Genomic DNA, 11851 nt, shown 5'->3' on the forward strand with positions numbered 1-11851 from the left:
AGAGAGAGGACTTAGCCAAGGGAAACCCAGAATTAGGAGCCAGGTCTCTTGACGCACAGTCCAGGGCTCTGTACACTGATTACCCCCTCTTGCCAGTCCATTAATGATGTCTGATTGCATGGCACCTAAGTGGTATTGGCTATAGTTCCTTTCTGTTTGTTGTTTTTTCTTTATCAGACTCCCATCCCCACTTCATAAATGAGGTGTGCTCACATGGGTAAGAAGCAACTAGAAAGCTACCGTGTCTTGGTGGCTTAGCATGTCCCAGGCCCAGAGTTAAATGCCTTCTACACATTTTCTCATTTGATCTTCACCATATCCCTATTATCCACCTAATAATTGCTCAGAGACTCTGCCAAAGATCTCACAATCACAAAGAGAGGAGGTCAACAAGATATGGAAGTATCATAAGTGTTTGTTGATGGATGAACAGACACAGAAAATAGATAAAAACGTACATGCAATGGAATATCACTCAGCCTTTAAAAAGGCCACTTGCAACAACATAGATGGAACTGGAGCGTCTTACGCTAAGGGAAGTAAGTCGGACACAGACAAATACTGTGTGATCTCACATGTGGAATCTGAAAAAGTCCAACTCATAGAGGTAGAGGGTAGAATGGTAGTTGCCAGGCTGGGAGATGGAAAGATGCTGGTCAAAAAGTAGAAAGTTTCAGTTATGCCGTATGAATAGGTCCTGGACACCTAGTGCACAGCATGGTGACTATGATAAGTAATAACTGTATTGTTAACGTGAAATTTGCTAGGAGAGTAGATCTCATGTGATTTCACCACAAAAAAAAAGGTAACTGTGTGATGATGGATGATTAGCTTGATTGTAGCAATCATTTTACAATCTTTATGCATAGAACACGTTGTATCCCTTAAGTACTATATAAACAATTTTTATTTGTTGATTATACCTCAGTAAAGCTGGGAAAGATAGTAGATATTCATGAGGGGGAAAAAGGAAGTGAGACTAGGATTCCACCATTGATGTCCTTTCTCCAAAAACCAAGGTCCTTCCACTATGCCTTTAGCAGAGGGTGATGCCCAGGGTCCTTTGAAGATCCCTGAAATCAAAATATGTGGACATGATTCCACTTTTCCCATGACTGAATGCCAGTTGTCCCCATCCTGATGTTGTTCTGACCACTGTAGCCATGACAGGGAATTGATCCACGCCTGCCTGGCTCACTTCCTTATGATGTCTTTGCAAGCATGTCTCTGCAAGCAGATGTCTCTGCAAGTGGTAGGTGATGCTTATTCTGATGAGCACAAGCAGCAAGCTCTTGTGCTATGGCCAGATACCATTCAGCTCCCCTACTTATGGGCAGAGAGAAATCATATGTGTATTGTAAGCTGATAGAAACCAGCCCCCCCACATTCTGGGCCAAATAAGACGTGAGAGGGGTGGGCAGAAGAGAGAGAGAATGAGATCCCTTTCCACCATTCGACTCAAGGTCATATATCCTAACATGAGACTGAGAAAGGAGGTAGAAAATTGCCATTCTTGGGCCATCTCAGTCCTGGGGTGCTTTTTATAGTGACAGCATATCACCACATGGAGTTAATTCTAGCATTTAAGAGTATATTTTTTTCATAAAATATAACCCTTCAATTCAAACCAACTTCAACCCGTGCTGAACAGAAGAAAGCAGTGGGCTGTTCAGTGCTGGAAGAAAAAGAGGTATGTTTTATACATCACCAACACAGTCCCTTCCTGAAGAGTTTTCAAGGGTAATTTGCACTACAGGACACATTTTCTTTGCATTCTGCCTTTAAAACCTAACCTCCAGTAAGATGTAAGTCCACTCTACGTTCAAACCATTATGGAGAACTCCCTTCTGCTTCTTTGATCTCTCCATATAATCTCTCACTTTTTGCTCTTCAAGTCCAAAGCCACAAGCTGTGTGTGGTGGTAAGAAACTCAGGGTTGATGAAAGAACTGGCTGGGGCTCAGAACACATGGCTTTTTTTTTTAATGAAAAACCATCTAGTACCATTCTTCATTCATTCTACCAGCATTTTTTGAGCACCTACTTACGAGCCAGATTCTTTACTAGAAACAGGGTACAAGAGTTGTGACCTAATTAGTGACCTGGTAAGTTTTATTATAGAAGAAAGCACAGAGTACATGGTTTTTTCTGTATTATATAAGGCATGCCATGGGCTACATTAGCATTTTGTTCTCATCCTGCCATTAAATTCACTTTAATCCTTGGTACATTAAAGTATTAGTAATATTACTCCAATGTTATTTCAGAAGCAAAAGGAACAAACTCTTGTACTCTTTACAAGATCATTTGTTATGGGCTGACTGTTTGTGGTCCCCTCCAAATTTATACATTGAAGTCCTAATCTCCAGTCCTGTCTCTCCTGTTTTGCCATCATTTTTTTAACACCCCCCCCCCACACACACACACAAAGAAATCTGAGATATAGTACTCTCCAAGTCAAAAAGCATTGACAGCTTGTCTGTTTACTAAAATCCTTGTATGAATTCCTCTGTCCAGCCCTCTGTAACATACTCGCAACCTCCTTTGCTTGCCTTCTTGCTGATGGCTCCCCTGGCTTTATAGTGGAGACGTGGGGCTCTCCAAGCATCCCCATGCTCCTATTTCCTGCCTCCATGCCGATCTCTCTGTGTCCTCCCTCTGGAATGTCCTCCTGCCTATATTTACCATCAAGGCTCATCTCAATAGCCATGAACCTGTCTCTGATCTCACCAACCATATGTGACTTTTCCATCCTTTGAATGTCATTTGAGCATCCCTTTTGGAATTTCTGACTTCACCTTCCATTGAGTTATGTTTGTAGTGTCTTAGACCTTCTCCTAGACTGTGGGTTCTTTAAAAACTGAGGGTGCTGCTTGGTCAATATGCTGCTCTGCCATTAGTAGGCAATTAAAGAGTCCCAGAATGAGGCTATGCATTTCTAAATCATTTGAAAGCAATCTCCAACCATACCTTTCCTTCTTGACTCTTTGAAGCATTGGTCATTCTCTGTATACATAATACAGGTATCTAATTGTGTGCTAGAAAATCTAAATTGGGATAGCCAAAGTTAAAACTCAGAATATTCCATGTAAATAGCCAGTATTCTATTCTCGTATTCTATTAGAACGCTGAAAAATCTGAGGACCCTGGATCTCCCCTCACAGTGACCATTGGAAAGAGCAGATTTGCAGCTGCCCTCTTTGCAGGTCACATGCCTGCTCCAGTCCTCCACAGTTACCTGTGTCACCCACCAGGTGCCCTGGTTGTTTGAATTTGCAAGCCCCTGTTCTAAATCATGTGTGGCTTTTGCCATTTCCAAAGAACCTAGCTTTGGATGTTGGGCAGAACAAAAATCCTACACTTAAAGCCTTGCAAGTCATTTTTTAAAAAATGCACTCCTCTGAATACTAACACTGAGAATCTTGAATGATTTCTTGATGTACTTCTTCTTTCTGAAAAGGTGTCTCCAAGTACCTTTAGAAATTGTAAATCGACAGCACGAAAGTCAGCAGCACAAAGGCAGCATGAAAGTCACTTCAATGAATATAAAAATAAAACAAAATTGTAACATGTGAAAATGTCAAACCCTCATTAAAATACTGGAAATGTCATTTAATAAAAGAAGCTTGGAGATTCACATTGTTAAACTGAGATATTGAGGAACCTTATGCACATATTTTTAACACATAATCAAGAGAAAGAACTGAACTGGGAACTGTAAGGAAAATAATTTTGCCATATGCACCTCAAAATGTAGTAAATAAACAATGAGCAGAGATATGTTTTTACTCTCTGAATACAACATCAGGTCCCCAGAGCTGTGCGACAAGTCAACAGTGTGTATTGCATTGAGAAAAAGAACTCACTTTATTAAACATCGACAACAAAATCCTCTACAACTGTCTTCTCTAATAGAAATCACCTTCACTGCTAATTCGAAATTTGGAGGAATAGCCTTTTATTAAACTACTTACAAATAGCTTTTTAGACGTCAGAATATATAATCATAAATCAAGCCAAGATTATTGCATTAGCCTCAAATAGACTCAGTCAGAGAACCGCAGTGGAGGTTTTTTAATGCCCTTCCTTCCAATTTTACCCATAATACCTTGCAATGCAACTTAATTTTGATATTGAGTCTTTCATAAAAGTTCTATCTTTACTAACTCAGATAACACTGTTAGAAAATTTAAATGAAAAACGAAACATGGCAAGGAGAAAAAATTAACAGAGATAGTCAAGGGACTCCAGTTACAGCTTTGAGTGAAAATAGAAAATATATGGAAAGTCAATGATGCAGTGAGACAGAAAAGCAGGCTCCTATGTTTAAGCTGCATAGTAAGTGAATTTTCACCAGCTGTGGCCTACTGGCTTGAATAAACAGAACAGAGATCATGGAAGAAGTCTGCCATAGCATGAGGGAGTAGCATGAAAGCATTCAAAACAAAATGGGCATTATAATTGGACTTTGCAATGATCTTTGAGTGCATTTCCAACCAGAGAGTATATCTTAATGGCCGAGAGCATAGCTTTGGAGTTGGATTTCCTGGTGAGAGAGGGCAAGTTACTCTCTGTCCCTCTGTTTCCTTATCTATAAATTGGAAATAACAATGCCCTGCCATGGAGCTATCGTGTGGTTAAAGGAGTTAATGCATGCATCATACTTAGGATAGCTCTTGTTACCCTGGCATCCTTCATATTGGCATCAAGGTAGATTGATACATTGAAAAGTCTAAATAGGTATTAAGCTTCAGAACAAGTGCGCTCAATCTGTTGACTTATTCCCTTTGAAAAGGAACGTACAATGAAACAAGTCATAAAATAAAAATCCAACAGTTTGGAGCAAGAAAATAAAAAAGATCTTTAAAATAACAAAAAAGAGGGGTGCCTGGGTGGCTCAGTTGGTTAAGCGTCTGACTTTGGCTCAGGTCATGATCTCATGGTTCGTGGTTTGGAGCCCCGCATCAGGCTCTGTGCTAACAGCTTGGAGCCTGGAGCCTGCTTTGGATTCTGTATCTCTCTCTCTCTCTCTCTCTCTCTCTCTCTCTCTCTCTCTCTGCCTCTTCCCTGATCATACTCCATCTCTGTTTCTCTTTCAAAAATAAACAAACATTAAAAAAAAAAAAACAACCAAAGGAACCACTTAAAGCCAAAAGCAAATGGATCTAGAACTACTGGACCAGAATAAAATCAAAACATCAAGGGGTTTTCCAAACTAGAAGTAGAATGGCTTTTTAGGTAGGTTCAGTCCCTGGGAGAGAGGCAAATAACTACGCACACTAAGTCAAATGATTAATTTGTTATCAGAGACAAACTGTGAGTCTAGTTTTATTGTTCGTCTTTTCCACATTTGGATGTGTTGTGCTCCGCTTCCATGATCTGGCTTTCCCGTTCAGCCCTTGCCATAGACATGTTTATTTGGAGATGTATTTGCCCTTTGCTCACAGTGGATTTGGTGGCAGTGGATCATAGGTGGTGCCGCAGAGTATCTGTGTTCCAAGGAAATGGTTCTGACTCGAGGCCAAAGCAGTTCTCAGAAACCATTTAAAGACCTTATGTGGAGACGAGGCCAGACTCATCAAGCAGACATCAGTGGACTCTGATAACAAGAAACAAAGGAACTAGACAAGTCTCACACCTACCTGGAGAGCAAAGATCAGGACCTGCTGTGAGTACAAGTAACAGGAACAGACAAGAACCAAAAAGGAAACAAAACAAGTATCCAAAGCTCCAGACAATCTATCAAGAACCATGCTATCCAGAACAGAACCGGTACATATGAGGAGGTCCCTACATAAATGCAGCGATTAATGACTGAGTAAATAAATGAAAGAAGGGATCATGGGAAAGCAAGCAACAGGACAGATAGAGGTGTGGGTGGGGAAGGTGGTCCTTGATAACACATGAAAGTGGCAAGGAGCCTCCTTTAAGATTGGAGGGGTGATCAAGTGTGGCTAGCCAGGGAAATGCCAGTGTGAGTACACAACGCATTGTGCTTGCTTCAGTAAGGAGTAAGAGGGAAAAAACCAAATTGTCATTTATAACCTACCTCTCCTAAACCTAAACAGCTTCTTCCCTTTGCCAAGTGCCCTTTTCTTCACAGGTCTCTAAGCAGCCCTTTGCAACGCCAGCTCCCCAGGTTCCAGCTAGGTCTCATGGGAACGGCACGACGCTGCTCCACTGTTGGTTATTCTCCAGGGCAAAATTCTCTGGGGTCTACCTTATTCCATTCCATTCTTGGCCTTGTTTAGGACAAAGGAGGGAGAGAAGGAAAAGGAGGAAAAAGGATAGTAATTTTTTTTTTTTACAGATTAAGTTGAGCTTTATTGAGAGGAAGAAACCAAGACTGTGTATAAATGAAAGAATGTTGTTCCTTCATATCTCAGTCTTTGTCAATATTCCTTATCCAGGATTTCCTAAGAATGGGGCCAGGGGATCGATGGTGTTGCAAGATCTCTCCTTAGGACTGAGACCCTCATTTCCCCAGCTGCTTCAGCCGCTGACAACTTTTGATAGAAATTGCCTTTGGCCACAGGGCCATGCCTCCTCCCCCCAGAGAGGAGTCCACAGCCAGTGACTGGATGATACAGAGATACAAAGATCATCTCAGTCTCTGAGTGCCACGTAGGATCAGCAGAGCTGCAGGGTGCAGTGCAAATCCGCTACCACTCCTGACTTGCTCACGTCCCTGCAAGAAGCACACAATTGTCTGCCTCCGAACCTGTTTCCAGAGAGCCCAATCTAAGACATGGCATACCATGTTTAGAGACACGGTCATAGAAATTCCAATAGGAGAGAAAATAGACCTGCCGTCTATGCTACTTCGACCAGCCATTGACCAGATAGTCATGATGTCTGGGGATGGTTAGCCTAAAGGAAGCCTAAGCAGCAGGATTACGTTTGGAAAAAAATAGAGCTCCCTTCCCCATGAGAAAGATAACAAAAGAAAGGAAGCTATCACAACAAGGACACAACTGCTACCTAGCAATAGTTTATGATTTCTCACATTGCTATGTAATTGGGATGTTCTCTCATTAAATACACAATAACATATAATCCCTTACTGAATCCAAACAATTTCAGTAATGTTATAACCCTCAAAAACTCAGCATGAGTAGTTTATGTAAAGCAGCAGATAGATGGACTTAACGACTGGCTTGGGATTTGGTAAAACTGCGTGGTGGTATTTGGATGATTGTGTCCAGGAATAATTGTTTCATTCATATTGAATACCAGGAAGGCCTTAGGAATTAAATAATTTATACTGAATTAAGTTAAATAATCTAGCCAACAAACCTAATGAATCATGAACTGCGTTCTGATTGGTGGAGAAGAGACATTAGCCCCCAGAGAGTAGCTGTTTTCTCTACATAACCATCCAGGCATGCTACAGATAAATTTGCAAGTTGGCCAATATAGTTGCAAAAGATGAACCGACTGTACGAGATAGATACTGAATTCCCCAGAGTCTGAGCTGACCAGTGCTGACTTGGTGGTGAATACTAAAAAATTATTACAGAAACAATTTAAAGTTATGAACTCAATTTTATCAAATTTATGAAATCAATTCAAGTTATGCAACTGGAGAAATTAACCGTGCTGTTCATTGTAAGACTGTTAATTACTCTTAGGGAGAAGTGTGCCTTTAAAGAGATATACTTAAAGCAGAAATGTTAGATTGGCTTCTGTCAAAATATTGAGCATCCATAATGGTGAAAGGAATAGTCCAGGATGACAGTGGGACAATTTCTATGAAATATATGTAAAATTACCTTTTATTTGCTGTAGCCATTTCGAATAGTCAACACTGAATATTATTTATCTCTGAAGATCTTGAAGAATATCACATAAAAGCTAAAGAATGAATGAAGAAGATAACTAGATGTTTGACATGTTTTCAATAAACACAGGTAATTTAAGAATTTACATGAGCTCTGCATGATGCCGAGGTGGGAATGTCATTATGTTATAAGCTGGACGTTACAGAGTGTGTCCCCCTGAAGCTTTCGATTTCTCCAGGGAGGCTGTTTTCTTTTAGGAAAATAGCCACAGTATCAAAAGTCTTGCTGGGTCTGTAGCTAAGAGGCCCAGGAGGATGCTTTCCTTGGCAGCCGTCACCAGGACCCATAGAGAAGAGCTGTCTTTTCTGTTGCATTCTTTTTTTTTTTTTCCCCAAGAGAGTTGAAATCGTGATTAAAAACACCAAACATAAGATTTGCTAATTTCCAAGTGTATTAAAGGAATACATAACTTGAACAAAATTTTAAGACCTCAGAAGACCTACCTGTCTTTCTCTTTAAGTGACTAGAAGTCACTACATTTTCTAATGCAGGGTAGAACATAACTTTGCAAGTTTTTTAGCTGTATAATTTTTTCCCAAGCATTCTCACAGACTATATATACTTTAGGTTTATAGGTCATCTCTTTTTACCTGTTGGTTGTTTTTCTTTCCTTTCTTTAATAGAAGGCTTTATTTACCTCCCTGCCACATATCCATAGGAAGGGTCTAATCACCTTTCTGGAAGTCTGGCCCAAAGGCCCTGCTGTTTCATCTTTAAGAGTGTCTACATCCAGGGGCACTTGGGTGGCTCACTTGGTTAAGCGTCCAATTTGAGCTCAGGTCATGATCTTACGGTTTGTGGGTTCGAGCCCCACATCAGGCTCTGTGCTGACAGCTCAGAACCTGAAGCCTGCTTTGGATTCTGTGTCTCCCTCTGTCTCTGCCCCTCCCCTGCTCATGCCCTGTCTCTCTCTGTCTCTCAAAAATAAATGTAAAAAAAAATTTTTTTTTTAAAAGAATGTCTACATCTGGGTTTTCAGCACACATTCTTCTCATCTCATAGAGTGGATGCGCTGATCACAAGTTGGGTGTGACAGATAGATTTCCACAGGGGAATAAAACTGGGGATGTTTCTGAAAATCACACTTAAGAAATCAGAAAATGGGGGCACCTAGGTGGCTCATTGGGTTAAGCGTCCAATTCTTGGCTTTGGGTCAGGTCATGATCTCACGTTCGTGAGTTCCAGGCCCACGGCAGACTCCATACATGAGTGCAGAGCCTGCTTGGGGTTCTTTCTCTCTGTCCCTCCCCTACTCATGATCTCTTTCTCTCCCATAATAAATAAACTTAAAAAGATCAGAAAAACATTTAAGATTATTTACTTAGAAATGCATTTTAATAAGTATTAGTAACATCACACACTAAGATATCTCACAGTGCAGAACCAGAAACTGTTGTAACAATGTTAGGAGGGCAGAGAGAGAGAGAGAGAAACTTCTTCTGACAGGAATGCAACAAGAAAAAAATGTTTAGTAATAGTTGCTTTGAACAGCTTTCTCCCTGGTTTTTCATCCACACGTGCTGGCATCTTTTTAGACAATGTTAGAAGGGGTGATGACCTTGGCATTTGATACTAGTAATGGTAGTGCCATGATTACTGCAATCAAAAAGCAATGTCTACATTCATTTGGACCCCCCACCACTCACTGGCTATGTGACTTTGGGCAAGTTTTCTCAAGGCATTTCATTCACCTGTCTTCATGACACGCAACGCGATGTGACTTGACTTATTTACTTACTGCTTTGCTTTGTTATCTCTCTCGACTCAAATATTTCCTTGATGGCAGAAATTGTGTCCTTTCTGTCTCTCTAAACACCTAGAATGCACATAGGAGTCACGAAAATATTTCATGAAGGAATGAAGAAGTTAATAAATTTCCTTAAGTCCCAGCATCTTCATCTGTGAAAGGAAAGTAATACTACCTGCCATCTTAGAAGGATAAGTTAGCTGCATAAATGAGATAATATACAGAGCAAAGCACAGTACCTGAGTATTATTAAGCAAATGTACAACAGTTTCTTTCCTATCTTCCTCCCCATTGCAAACCAGGTTAGCCTCGGGGTACGTTTACAGTGGTGATCCTCAACCATAATATGTCCTTCTTATAATAAATATTTTATAAAGTCCTTTGTACTATCCTAAAGTGTAAGTCACAGATACATAACCTATTTGTCTACATAATTTCAAAAAATCTTGTTACATAAAGACGAAATTTTAAAGTGATGTGTGAAAAAGAAAACTCATGCGTTTTAACATTTAAATGTTCAGATTTGACTATACTAAAAGACCAAAAAGTCAAAAATTTCCAATATTCTCCCTGGAGTGAGTACCATGCCCAAGGATAACTGCTGGTTTGTCCTTTGCTGATGAGAAGTCATTAAAATAAAAGCTAAACAAGGTGGAAGAAAGGACATGAGAACCAGAAAATTACATCAGAAAAAAATAAGATGCCTTGGGAAGGTGTCCCCCTTTACAGCTGGGCAAGTTATTATGAAGCCCAGGGACGAGCAGAAGAGCCCCTGAGTTTTCACATGCTGCCTGGGAAGTCTACAAAATTATCTTCTGTCAAACCTAATACTGCAAAATGCACTTGTGTACTCACCAATGCACAAAATGTTGGAGACACAAAGAAACCTACAGATCATTGGCTTCAACCTCTTTGTTTTATGAGTGAGGAGACGGAGTCCAGTGAGCATTAGTGAGAAGCCTTTTTGCCTGTTCACCAGATCACATCTTAGTATAATGAATGATGAATCCACTTGAATTAGGGATACTCTATGTCTTGCGTCAAGCTGCTATAACAGAATGCCACAGATCGCGTGGCTTATAAACAACATCTGGAGGCTTGAAGTCTGAGATTATGATGTCAGCATGACCAGGTTCTATGGAGGGCCCTGTTGTAATTGCATCCTCCAACGGTGGAAGGGGTGTCTTTTGTAGAGGCGCTAATCCCTTTCATGAGGGCTCCTACCTTGTGACCTATGACCAGTGGTTAGCAGCTGGAACCTGAAGAATATTGAAAATTTGATCACCTCTTTGTTCATGTCATGCAACAAACTGGGAAGTTCGCTGACCACACTCTTCTGTTTGTCCTCGTGGAAGATGCTAAAGAAAACTACTTTGTCTTTGGTCTTGAGTAAACTGGGTGTTTTTCCTGTGATTTGTGGCAGGTGGATCTCGTTTTTCCAAGCCTGGTGTCAATTTTTAAAATGTATTATATAGTCCCTCTCAATTACTGTGTGCTAATTAATGTGCTAAACTCTCTCCTAAAACATCAGGTCAGTTAATATGCCCTGCTTGCATCTGGGGCTTCCCCAGTATTGTGGTACCAGCATCAGTGTTAGGTCAAACAGAACTGAGATTGAATTACGGCTTCTCCATTTATTACTTGGATGACTGTGGGAAAATATTTATCTCCATAAGTCTCAGTTCTTTCATCTTAAATGGGAGTTGTAACTTCTACTTACTAAGTTATCAGAAAGATTTAAGTGAATTATGCATATTAAATACATGTTTACAAACATTTAAGGCTCTTCAAGCCCTTATCAACTAAAACTTTTTAAGGGTTTGTTGTTGGTTATATAGATGTCTGAGTTTGGGAGCAAAGGGGTAGGTTCGTGTAATGTGGTCATTTAGTGGTATTCCCCCTTCCTAACATCACTTGGTTTCCCCTTTGTAGAATTGCTTCTTTGGTATTCCGTGGGGCATTGGTGGGTTGGTAAATCCAGGTGCCCATTTCCCACTTAGAATCTAGAATCTAAGGAGGCCAGATCCTGCCTCTCCCTGGCCCAGGCAGTCAGAGCCTGGGCTGGTGACTTTTAACATGGCCAAGCAGATATTCTCCTGGAGAAGTTGAATTTTGAGCATGGGCCAAAGAAATGGTTGGACTTACCTATTTCTTGTGGTAACAAAATTCCTCCTGCTGCAGCTAAAACTAAGGGCCTCCCCTTTATATCCCAGGAAAAGGTATTGAACCCACACCATCAAAAACAAATAAAAAATGTGTTTCTG

General features: G+C 40.5%; 1 long non-coding RNA gene across 3 annotated transcripts; it reads right to left on the minus strand.

Annotated features, from left to right (window-relative positions):
* Positions 1–928: 928 nt before the first annotated feature.
* LOC122231367 lies at positions 929–10669 on the minus strand. Of its 3 annotated transcripts, none has more exons than XR_006208575.1 (5): positions 10443–10669; positions 9579–9656; positions 7772–7853; positions 6049–6241; positions 929–1073 (listed from the first exon to the last, which is right to left on the minus strand). It is a non-coding gene; the product is annotated as an uncharacterized LOC122231367 (long non-coding RNA). The 3 variants fall into 3 exon arrangements; XR_006208573.1 differs by lacking the exon at positions 929–1073 and adding an exon at positions 5292–5598; XR_006208572.1 differs by lacking the exon at positions 929–1073 and adding an exon at positions 5292–5641.
* Positions 10670–11851: the final 1182 nt, after the last annotated feature.

The sequence above is a fragment of the Panthera tigris genome, chromosome A1, assembly GCF_018350195.1.
Source record: "Panthera tigris isolate Pti1 chromosome A1, P.tigris_Pti1_mat1.1, whole genome shotgun sequence".
Lineage (NCBI taxonomy): Eukaryota > Metazoa > Chordata > Mammalia > Carnivora > Felidae > Panthera > Panthera tigris.